The sequence below is a fragment of the Lytechinus pictus genome, chromosome 4 (assembly GCF_037042905.1).
Source record: "Lytechinus pictus isolate F3 Inbred chromosome 4, Lp3.0, whole genome shotgun sequence".
Classification (NCBI taxonomy): domain Eukaryota; kingdom Metazoa; phylum Echinodermata; class Echinoidea; order Temnopleuroida; family Toxopneustidae; genus Lytechinus; species Lytechinus pictus.
Window position 1 is genome coordinate 20,539,126 of NC_087248.1, and position 12,200 is coordinate 20,551,325.

At 37.4% G+C, this 12,200-nt stretch overlaps 1 long non-coding RNA gene across 1 annotated transcript; it reads right to left on the reverse strand.

The window, feature by feature from the left end:
• Positions 1-8,842: 8,842 nt before the first annotated feature.
• LOC135153976 (uncharacterized) lies at positions 8,843-11,650 on the reverse strand. Its single transcript, XR_010293450.1, has 3 exons — positions 11,558-11,650; positions 9,732-9,898; positions 8,843-8,959 (listed from the first exon to the last, which is right to left on the reverse strand). It is a non-coding gene; the product is annotated as an uncharacterized LOC135153976 (long non-coding RNA).
• Positions 11,651-12,200: the final 550 nt, after the last annotated feature.

Here is a 12,200-nt window from a genome sequence, read left to right on the forward strand (position 1 = left end):
AAACTATATACAGTAAGCAAATATGTGCTTGAAGCATATAGCAGCCAAAATAAAAATGAAATTTCGAAACGAGACAAAAATAAAATTTTTATTTTGGGACAATTAAGCCCCATCTGGCGAGGTTTAATGGGTATACGCTTTTTCTGATCATGGACCCTGATGTACTTAATTTATGATGATGTAATTAATGCACATGTGCTGCCGATGAAAATATAATATTTTGCCTTTATGGGTTTTTTACAACTCCAGGGGGATCAATGAGAATACAGTAATAGTTCTGAATACGCACTGAGAGAAGTGAAGGCCGGGGGGGGGGGGGGCACTTCCATTGACGAGTGGATACCATGCGCGACCATGGGGTCTCGAAAAGCACCCAAACACGTATTTTCCATATTCTCAAACTGCACCCCTTAACAAGTATTGGCGTCTCAAACCGACCCTTAACAAGTATTGGAAACAAAACGATACTCTTGGCAAGTATTCCCGAAATGAACCCCTAAACAAGTACAGCGATATTTTATTGTTATGTCGGGTCCGTCGGTCGTTGGTTTTACCTTTACACATCATTATTTTGGTTTAGTACGGCCCCATGCACCTTCCACAACTCGCGCAAGTCGGACTCTAAACACGTAGTGTTGGGGCAAAAAGGACATCCTTTATAAAACATTTTAATTTTGTTTCATCATCCCCGAAAATATTACCCTAAACACGTAGCTTTCATAGCAACATAGATACCCTTTTTTTAATATTTTTGTGTTTTTGGGGTCGCGCATGGTATCCACTCGTCAATGTAAGTGCCCCCCCCCCCCCGGAGTGAAGGCAAAGCGGTCATGGAGCATGCAAGCAAACGAGTAATTATAATTCCTTGAATAGTCATACCATAATAAAGTTGGAGAGGATAATATTGAAATAAATAGAAAAATAACATTAAAAAATGCGAACATAAGGAATACACACAACCCCCAACCCAAGGCTAGGAATTGTGTAAACATCGAAAAATACAGAAAGATGTTAGGAACCTTGCTTGAACTATTGGCGTAAATAATAAACGTAAAATATATGAATTAAGGGGCCAGATATATGTGTCGGGCACAAATCATTTTTTATCGGTGATAGATTTTGACATAATATTCAGATATTAGTTCCCCTTCTCGCTTTCTTTTTGTATTGGCCGTGACAAATTTGGGAATCCATATAGCCCCAATCCTTCCCCATTATTTTGAACGCCACTGATTTCAACTGGATATCGTCAAAAAATATTGATTGATTGATTTTATTTCGCAAGTCACCATAATATATATACAGTAGCATTAAAAACAACAGGCTTACACAGGATGACCCACGAAAGCTCTAAAGCTATTTTCCAGTGGGGAAATAGGCTTTACCTTGTAAATAAATATTACCTTGGAAATAAGCTTTACCTTGTAAATAAATATTTACAAGGTAGTCAAACTGACAGCAGATGCAGCGTGTAAACACAGTATGAATTTCATTACATGATAATAATAAAATGATAATTACGTAATGTCATGGGTGGTGAAACAAGGATGGGACGTTTTGTAATTCGCTACGCAGGCTTTTGATAGTAAAGCTGATGAAATACAGGGTTGAAAGTAAAATAATGTGAAAGACTGAAATGAAACGATCTATTCAAAATATAAATTCCATGAAAGAGAAGCGATTCAAACAGAGTATGATATTGCGTTTACATTCCCTTTGATTCATATTATTTTGATTCCCTTTCAACAATCTACTTCTTTCTTTATTTCTTCTCTCTCCTCCATGCCCCCTTCCCTTTCTTGGGGCGGCGGGGATGGGGGGGGGGTATCGGATATGAGAAAGCCTGCAGTTTAGGTGTTATGGCACACTCGGACAAGTTCAATTTAGTGGCCTAGTAGGTCCATTGGTAAATTGCCAAGTCGTCGACTGCCAAGTGCCAACTTGCACTCACCACATGGTCTGATTTAATTTAGTCCATATCCATTCCGTCCATCAATATTTCGTCGAACAACTATTTGGTTCAGTATCCAATTCATTTTCATTCATTTTGCACAATAGCACGTTGTCCAATTAGACCAAATGGTATATGGACTGAATGGCTATTGGACCAACTGGTTACTAGACGATAGTGGATGAACATAATTATGGTAGACTTTAATGATAGTAGGCGAGTTGGCAATTTGACGATTTGGCATCAGACGAAATGGAAGTAAACTGATCCATGGACTTATATAGTATCACACCGGTATAGATAAAGAGGTACAAAAGTGGAAACGATGCCCGACGGACATGCGCATATCCAGGATTTTGCACCACGAGGGGGTCACTATTTTTGCGCCCCTGTGAACTTTTCGGAAAATTGCACCCCGACCCGACCACTCAGGCAATCAAAGTGCCTAAATGCATTTTGAATTGTCTTATTCCACAACCACGTGAAAAAGGCAATCGAAGACCATTTTTTTTAATGTGTCCATAGTGTGTCCATGTAAAAAAAGATCAAAGTTGTATCCACTTCTTGAAAAGAATAAATGCGACCAGAAAGCATAGAATTTTTAAGCGTTTTGGGGTTTCAATTTAGTTCAACTTTTCATCAGAGTGGTAGACCATACTAAAATTATGTGCGGGAGCTGTAATTTCTTAACCGGGGCTAGATCCAGCTTTCGCCAATAGGGGAGGGGGATATTTTCATCTGTTTTCCGATCAAACATTCTACGCTTTTTGCAACCGTGAACATGATATGTATATGAATTATTTAAACAATTATTATTGATACGAGCGCGAAACGTGAGCTGAATTTTTTTTATATTCTGACCTAAAATTTGAGGGGAAAAAAATCTATGAGCACTTTTGGCAATCAAGAACAGGATGAGTATCTATCAACATTTTATGCGATCACGAAGTGCGAACTGACAATTTTTGAATTCCCAATCCAACACTGGACATCATAAGCACTTTTTATAACCATGAACAGGATGGGTATATAGCTAAATAATTAATGCGAGCGCTAAGCGCGAGTTCAAATTTTTTGATATTCTGACCTCGTAAATTTGTGCGAGTGCGAAGCGCGAGCTTAAAAAGTGATTGATATTTTGACCTAAAATGTGGACATTCTAAGCACTTTTGGTAATCATGAACAGGATTGTCATCTAACTAAACATTGATGCGTCCGCAAAGAGCGAGATGAAATTTTTTTCATATTCTTACCTAAAATTTGGACATTTGAGTAAGCATTTTCGGTTATCATGAAAAGGATGATCAGTAACAAAACATTTTATGCGATCACGAAGTGCGAACTGACAATTTTTGAATTCCCAATCCAACACTGGACATCATAAGCACTTTTTATAACCATGAACAGGATGGGTATATAGCTAAATAATTAATGCGAGCGCTAAGCGCGAGTTCAAATTTTTTGATATTCTGACCTCGTAAATTTGTGCGAGTGCGAAGCGCGAGCTTAAAAAGTGATTGATATTTTGACCTAAAATGTGGACATTCTAAGCACTTTTGGTAATCATGAACAGGATTGTCATCTAACTAAACATTGATGCGTCCGCAAAGAGCGAGATGAAATTTTTTTCATATTCTTACCTAAAATTTGGACATTTGAGTAAGCATTTTCGGTTATCATGAAAAGGATGATCAGTAACAAAACAGTTTATGCGAGCGCGAAGCGCGAGCTGAATAAAAATCTATATATTTTGATACAAAGTCAGACATTCTAAGCACTTATCTTACCATGAACAGGATCGCCACCTTACTAAACAATTAATGCGAAGAGTAGGATGAATTTGTTTTTATATTCTGATCTAAAATTAGGACTTTCTAGGCACTTTTGGTAATCATGAACATGATTGGTAATTGATGGGAGCAAACATGAGTTTGGCACCCCCTCCCCTCCCTAGGTAAATTGAACCTGAATTTGATGCACCGAGACAAATATCAAATTGGCGTGTGGTGAATATCCATTCGGCACCCCCTAGGTTGAACATCAATTCGGCGCCCCTATAATGTCAAACAGCAACTCGACAACCGTATATAGAAAAAAATTATTCGGCGCCCCATCCCCAAGGTTAAACATCATTTCGGTGCCCTTCGGTGCCCCTATGTCGAACATCTATACGGCGCCCCGAGGTAAAACATTAATTCGCCCCCCCCCCTAGGATGAAGATCAATTTGGCACATCCTAGGTCGAACATCAATTCGGCGCCCCTAAGCAAAACATAAATTCGGCACCCGCTATATACATACTCTAGGTTGAACATCAATTCGGCGCATCCACCCCCCCCCCATGTCAAACAGCAATTCGTCAACCCCTTTTCTTTCCTTCCCTTTTCTCCCTATTTTGGCGCCCCCGAATACGCACATGGTAGAGCTACGGATATAGAGAAATAAGGACAAAGATGTAATGAAAATATAAAAAGTCTTGAAATACTTTACGTTTTCTAGGCAAACAAGAATCCAAACTCCAAAGCGTATAATAACGTCCGGCTGAATAGACCTCCATTTGCATCCTGTTTGATATGCTTTCCTGTAAGTTCCATTGTGGGCAAAATAAAGGGCAAAAGTAAGTCTGCTTTCTTTGAGAGGGTGTAAATGATGATATATTCAAATACCAGCGAGTGCCATAGGTGACGGAATCATAGGCGACGGAACGTATTTTCAATTTTTTTTTTTTCTTTTTTTTTGGGGGGGGGGGACAAAGCGAAAAAAGGCACTTATATGCAAAAGATTGCATTTTTTATGCAAACTTATATTTTCACCATGAGATTATCATCTGTGTTAAGTAGTTGTGCGTTTTGTAGTAATTAAATTGAGCAAAACCTTTTTTTTAAAGTCTTTTCTGATTGATAAAATATCTATTTAGGCTTTATTTTTCCGGGAGCGAGCGTAGCAAGCAAACAGTTTGAACATTTTCAAATCTGAAGTTGTGAAACTCGCCGCTTTTTGGTCAAATCGCGCAAATTATTGTTAAAAGAGCATTCTTGCGAGGTGTTAAGAGCGCAAATCGCGAGCTATAAATTCTAGACATTGCTTGTACTAACATGACTAATAAGACATGAAAATCAAACATTCCGAGCAATTTTGTTATGAAAAAGATGTGCATCTAATTGAAGAATGGACGCGAGCGCGATATTCCAACCAGAAAACTGGACATTCTAAGCACTTTTTTAACCCAAGTACTTAATTGTGTGTCTTAATAAATAATAATTGATGCGAAGCGCGGCGAGCCGAAAATTTGTAATATTTCAACCTGAAAACTGGATATTCTAAGCAGTTTGAAACCAAGAACATAATGTGTACCTTTGATGCGAGCGGAAAGCGCGAGCTGAAGATTTGTGACATTTAAACCTGAAAATTGAACATTATAAGCACAAGTTGTAACCAAAACAAAGTGAGTGCCTTCCTAAAAAATAAATGATGTGGGCGCGAAGCGCGAGCCAAAAATTTTGTGATTTCCAACCTAAAATGTATCGTTTGACTTCAAAAAGGGTATTTTATTTTGAAAAGGGACATTCATGTACATCATTTTGAAATAAGTGCACTCCCCATTTAAAAAAGGCATTTTTTCCTACTGGGATTTTTTTATGTAGGGGGTTAAGTGCCCCTGCCGCCCCCCGGTTCCGCCGCCCCTGCTGCTAATATAGCCTCGGGTTATAATTTTTATCTAAGTTCAAACTGGTATTAACAAAAATATGTTGGTATGACTGCATTTTATAACGATGGTTTTCTTTAAAATATATATTTTTTACCATTTCGATCCATCACATTTTTGCATTTTTTTGTCCGTCGATATGCCCAGCGCTGAGAGGTCATGCCAAAACGTGATTTTGCATGAAGTACATTCTCTGAACCATCATCGGAACTTCGGAATCACACAGAGATGGAAGACCCCTTCCCCCAAAAAGTTCCGCCTAGCTGTATGTCCTCGAATATATATATATATATTTAATAAGACATCAGAAATGCGAAACACAAATTCACGAGTAATGCAGTTTTTGCAATAAAATTTGCAATTTTATTATATATATATCACCATGATAAGTACGTAATTTTATTATCCGAGCACATGCAGCGGACCGAGGAGGAGTGGGTGGAGGGAGAGGCACCTAGGAGACGTCATACTTGTTCTTGTTCAGTATACTACCATAACAAGTTGAAAAGAAAAATGCAAAGAGAAACTTGGAGGGGGATCGATGTTACATGGTTATAACATACAGACCTACGCACCGGTATCATAGGCGGATCCAGGAGGCCGACGTTACGCCCCCCCCCCCCCCCCGATATTGGCGGCGCAAAGTAATATGAACGAAAGCAGAGGGGGGGGGGGGAATATAAGAGGAAGAATGAATAAAAAAAGGTGAGGGGAATTCAGACTTGGGGAGGGGTGGGAGCCAATCATGTCACTACACAAGTATAAAAACAATTTAGCCCGCGCTTTGTGTTCGCATTGCCTGTTCGATGGAACATATATTCACCTATACCAATTCATTTATTGATTTATTCATTCAGTCATGGTTAAACAGGTTCACAAGTTCAGAGTTATTAGTATATAAAATCATAGTAACAAGTACAATGACAAGGTATAATTCATATCGAAATAGTATGAGACATAAAGAAATATTAACTGATCAATGTAATACAAAACACGGAAACATTGTTGAAGGGCTTATAGTAAAACGAACAAGGGAACTAAATAGGCCTTTACTTATTCAAATTTTTGAGCACCTTATCCGTCAGTGTGCATCTTAATTGTTTAATGATCATATTGCTCAGATCAATTTTCAGGACACAATACACAGTCCGAAAATAATACCTCACGCTCGCATTTTTTATAGGGTTTAGTACTGTTACGACTATAGATTCCAACAAAAACTAGCTTTGAGCTGCCGATCGATCGGGAAAAATGTGGATGAAAATATTGTTCACCCCGGCCCCGTTATTAGTGAAAGCTGGATCCGCCCCAGAATATATTGTTTAAAAAAAAAGGCATAGGCCACGCGGTATTTGTCATTTTTTTGTGATAAATACATTGAGGCAGTATATTGACAAATAATCACTGGAAGAGAAAGAGCATCTTATAGGCCTATATAACGCACAAAGCAAAATAATGAAGAATGGCGGCAAAGCTAGTTCAATACAAAATGATTTCCTTTTCCTTTATAAAAAAATGTTACAACACGTTATAATAATGAACAAATCAAAATACAGAACCTGAAGAAATTGATAACGATTCAGTGAATCGGAATCGAAACAAAAATGCGTATGTAAATATAATTATAAAATAGAAATAAAAAACGGGAAAAAAAATAAGAATAGCCCTTTCACAAGCAACCATAATTCTCCCTCCCTTCATACCCTGGACAAGTAAAGAAAAAAAAATACAGCTAGAGAAACGAAGCAAAGATGAAAAGCAAGGAAAGGGAAGGAAGCCGTCTCTCGGTACCTGGTACTCTGCCCAGATATCAAGATGTACGTAGGACCTATTCTCCGCGATTTGAAAAACAACGTGCATAACATCACAATTATTATGATGGTCATTTAAAAAAGTTCCTTGGTTGTTTCCAAGTTATTTAATTTGCCGTCGAGGGACTGCGCGAATGCACACGCTCCTACAGGATATGAATGAAAAAGTCGCAAACAGACTCCGCCGTTCAATCCGATACTGTACTGTATAGCCGGTATACAGATCGGCACGTGAGACAAGCGCAGAGGCGATGGATATGAATATTCATGAGCAGGTATTGATGTCATTTGGTCTCAAGGTGGCGCTCTTCATTTTTTATATCAATTTCAAAATCTGCATCAAAAGAAAGCTCACTTGGCAAAATTTCTCTTCTTTATATATTTTTTTGAGAATAAAAACAGTTCTTTTGGCCAATGCAATACATTTTATGGACTCAGAACTTGTTTATGAGTATTTTGAAAAGCGAAGAGTGAAATCTAAACGAAAGTTTTGAAATAAACCAATGTCACAATTTACCTTTAATTTAATTATCATTGTTAAAACTTACATTTTTTTATTTCTAATGTTTGAAATAAGAACTTTAAGTTCTAAATGGTTAAAATATTGTCACCAAAGCCTTATCAAACAATGAAAACAAAAAAGTTAATAACAAAGAAATGCATAAGAAAATGATTAAAATTTCCTCTTTTTTTATACACAATTGATTTTAATGACTTGGGTTTTTCTCATTGGTTTACCAAAGAAAGGGAGTCAAAATCCAAAATTATCACATTTGGTCTTTATTTCTTGAGCCAAATGCTGATTTCATGCAAGAGTCATGTTATCATATTAAATAAAAAAAAAAAAAACATCAGGAACAGCAGCATGATCTCTGAAGCGAGTGCACAATCAACAGGCAAGATCCTGAGGCACCCCCCCCCCCCCTACCAAGATCATTTGAATTAATGAGGTTTCATGACTGCTTTTGTAGGCATTACATTTATACAGGCCTACAAGAGATATAATATTTTTTTTTTTTTTTTTTTTTTTTTTTTGGGGGGGTAATCTTCCAGTGTTACTCCCATACAAAGCAGATGGTGATGGGGCGGGGGGGGGGGTCTAATAGGAATGCAGAACAATGGAACATTCATTTACTACTTTGGCAATAGAAAGCAAGTCACACCATCTATCATTGATTGATATTGGTTGTTTTACAACTGTCCAATAAATATCACCATTAATCAATTAAGCATCTAAGCACTTATAGATGTCATTGTTTTCAAATATTTGAGTAGACCAAATAAAGAAGAGAGCAGTACCAGTAATTTAATTTTTTTTTTAATGTGACTTTACTTTCTTCGCCAAAGTGAGGCAGTCATAATTAAGTGTTTTAACTTACAAGTGACATCACATTTCCTGCCTTCTTGTCTGGCTCTCCTAAACCTTCAACCATTTATACTTGTGTAACTTTGTATCTCATGTCTGTCTGAAAAGTTTGGTTGAAGCCTCCACCTGAAGGAAAAATAGTATTGAAATAACTAATTAAAATATTTGCCATAATCTGGTATTTCTTCTCACATGTATATGTACATGTCTAAAAACAGGAAATAAAACATCTTTTGATTACCAGGTTTCATATAGAAGGGGGTAAATAAAGGGTTCAAGTTTTTATTATGTTAATAAAAAATACAAACAATAGTAAATGACATATGCTCTGGCTGAGAAACTTAAAAAGTGAAATTATTCCTCACAATGTAGCTTGTATGTACATACACATGAGCAAGTAGTGCTAAATGGATTGAGGGGTGAGAGCAGGGGCTCCGGAAACCGGCGGGGGGGGGGGGTGCATGTTAGCTGCAGGGTCAGCGGAACGGTTTTTACAGTGAACGGGCTGACCATGCAAAAAATCGTAACCAGATGGTCATTTCATATTTTTCAGCCCCCGCACTGTTTTCCAAAACCATGTACAAAAATGTAAAATTGACCATCTGCTTATGATTTTTTGGATTGGTCAGCCCCCCCCCCCCCCCACTTTCGGCTCAGCCCCCTCACTTTCAAAACCGTTCTGCTGACCCTGCAGCTAACATGCAAAATATATTGAATCTATTATGTCTTTCATGCTTATGTAATGTTTGCATTTCAAACTGACTTTAAATAGAAAATCTGGTCACAGTCCGATTTCATTGTCATTGATGTGGGTTTTTATGATTTTACATTCTGCAACCAAAACAATATCCTTCATTATTTTTTAATAATTATCGCATTTTACTAGTCTACATGTTACCTGTGGTTGCATTTCAATCTCAGTATTTCTTCACCCATTGCCAAATCTTCTGTCACATGTTCATCAGATTGGCCGCTGGCACATTCCTTGCTGTAGTAGACCAGTCAGAGCCTTGCTTTCTAGTTCCAGATCCGTCTTCTTATGCATACTGTTCAAATGTCCATAGTCTGAAATTAAAATATTAATAATATCACATTGTTATACATGTAGCAAAGAAAATATGTAGATTTACAGTGATCATTGAAAAATACTGCACTTTCAATGAATATTGTTGACATTTCATAAAGGGGAATGATCGAATATACCAATCATTTTTCTTCTTTTATTATCCTGAAATTTATAGAATTTACCAACAATCGGTCAACAATTTATCCTTGTTAATTCATATAATTTTCACTTGATTATAAACAAGACGGTAATTAACACATTAACCATACAAAATAGTAAAACAGCTTTTTCAATAATTTTTTTTTTTAATTCAAAAATAAAAATAATTTTTTTTTTCTAACGCAATAGCGCTTGGATACCTTGCCGGTTAAAAGCCACGATCAAATTAATAAAAAATATGAATAGGCTCCTAATTCATAACTGCAGCAAGTTGCATCCCCATCAAACTGTCAACTATTTCTGGACTGTGACCTTTGTTCAATGGAACTTTAATATGAGATTCAAGGCAGAAAAATACTTGGGATTGATGAGATCCATTCCATATTCTCCTATATTTTTTTCTAATGAAGAGACCTTTAACCTTTACATGCTATTTAAGGTTAGGTATAACTAGACTCTAACTTTATGTGGTACGACAGTATTTTTCAAAAAATAGATTAAGAGACATTATCAACAATAATTTAATTTATTTACCCCAATAACACCGATGCTATTGCAGATTCATGCTAAATAGTAATTTGTCTAAAAAATTGACTCAGAAAAATAAAAGCAAAACAAACTTCATAATCGCACACAAATGAAGAGCATTATTTCGTCCCACCCAAATTGGACGATCAATATTTTTTTTAAAAGGGAGCTATGCAATGGCTCATTTCACTTGGGTGCGCAAAGTCAAAGATAATTTAAGATAGATCTAGGCCTATAAGCTATACCAGTACGGCCACGGGCCGGTTGCACTATTAAAAACTTAGATCTAATAATTTTTTTATATCTAGATTTTAATTTTTATTGGGTGTGAACGCACCTCTGCCACAATCGCATCACCCCCCCCCCCCCCGAATCCTCGCCAGCTGTCGAGAGCCTTCACTTCATTCGACTTGTGACTTGCTAAGGCTAAGCCTACATTAATAGTTGAGAACATCCACTTTACAAATTTACCACTCACACTATTACCATGTGATTTAGCTCCTGTTCAATTCCAATTTCTGTAACACAGAATTAGGATGGCCCCATTGGATATGTGTACATTTACAATTGCACACGCTGGTTTGCCTGGTGATCAAGGATATCTCCGACCACACCGAGCAACAAAATTATTACAAAACCAAAGGAAATGAAAAAATATGATTTGCAACATAGAATGACATAAAGGTAGAACAATATAAAGAATTCTCTTTGCAAAATTTATAAAATTGCAGCCATGTGCGGATCATAAAAACGTGACAGCCGTGAGCCGTGTCGTTAGTTTGGACCTGAGATAGTTCTACTGACACAGAAACACGGGTATGGGACTAGACTGGATTTTGTTCACCGATCGTATCGACAGGGGTCCTGCCAGAAGATCCTCTTTTCTTGTAATTCATTTGATAATCACGCACAACGAATAATTCAATCACCTTACATACAATATGAACGACATTTTGAAGGGTTTTACTTACGGTAAAATCCTCATTCACCTCTACGAGGACCTTCGCTTCTTCTCATTTCTTCGTTTCATTTCGAATCGTCGCGGCGAAAACATCAACCAATTTTACATCTTTTTCACGACTTTGGGAGTGGGCGTGGCCAAATTAGTCAGCGAACCTCGTTCAAGACGATTTGTAAAATAAAAATTCTCGGACAATAGTCAGAGGAGCTCCGAGAGTTTGATGAAACGAATTTTTGTCAGCGCTGACTAAATTGTCAGCGCTGACAATTTTAGTCAGCGCTGACAGTTGTCGGACGAAAATATTGATGAAACACCCCCCTGGTCCTGTCTCACAAATATGCTGTTCACACACGCGAACATTTTCTTTTTAATAACCCTTCACTATGGGTGGGGCTAAATTGCCATTTAGCCCCCTACAGCACAGGGTTAAGCTTTAATAGCCCACTTTCTTTTTACACAGCATTTTTGCAAAGTGGGCTAACCCCACCTAGTAGTGCGGGATTATTTTGCCCTACAAAAAAAAGGAGGATTAGCTAAGAGTCATAGACCATGGTTAAGATTGCTAGTGGAAAAAGATACCTGGCTTAGCCAAGGATGTTGCTCGATTTATGCCCTAGGGACAATAGAGCCAGTGCTGTTGTCCAATCAGAGAT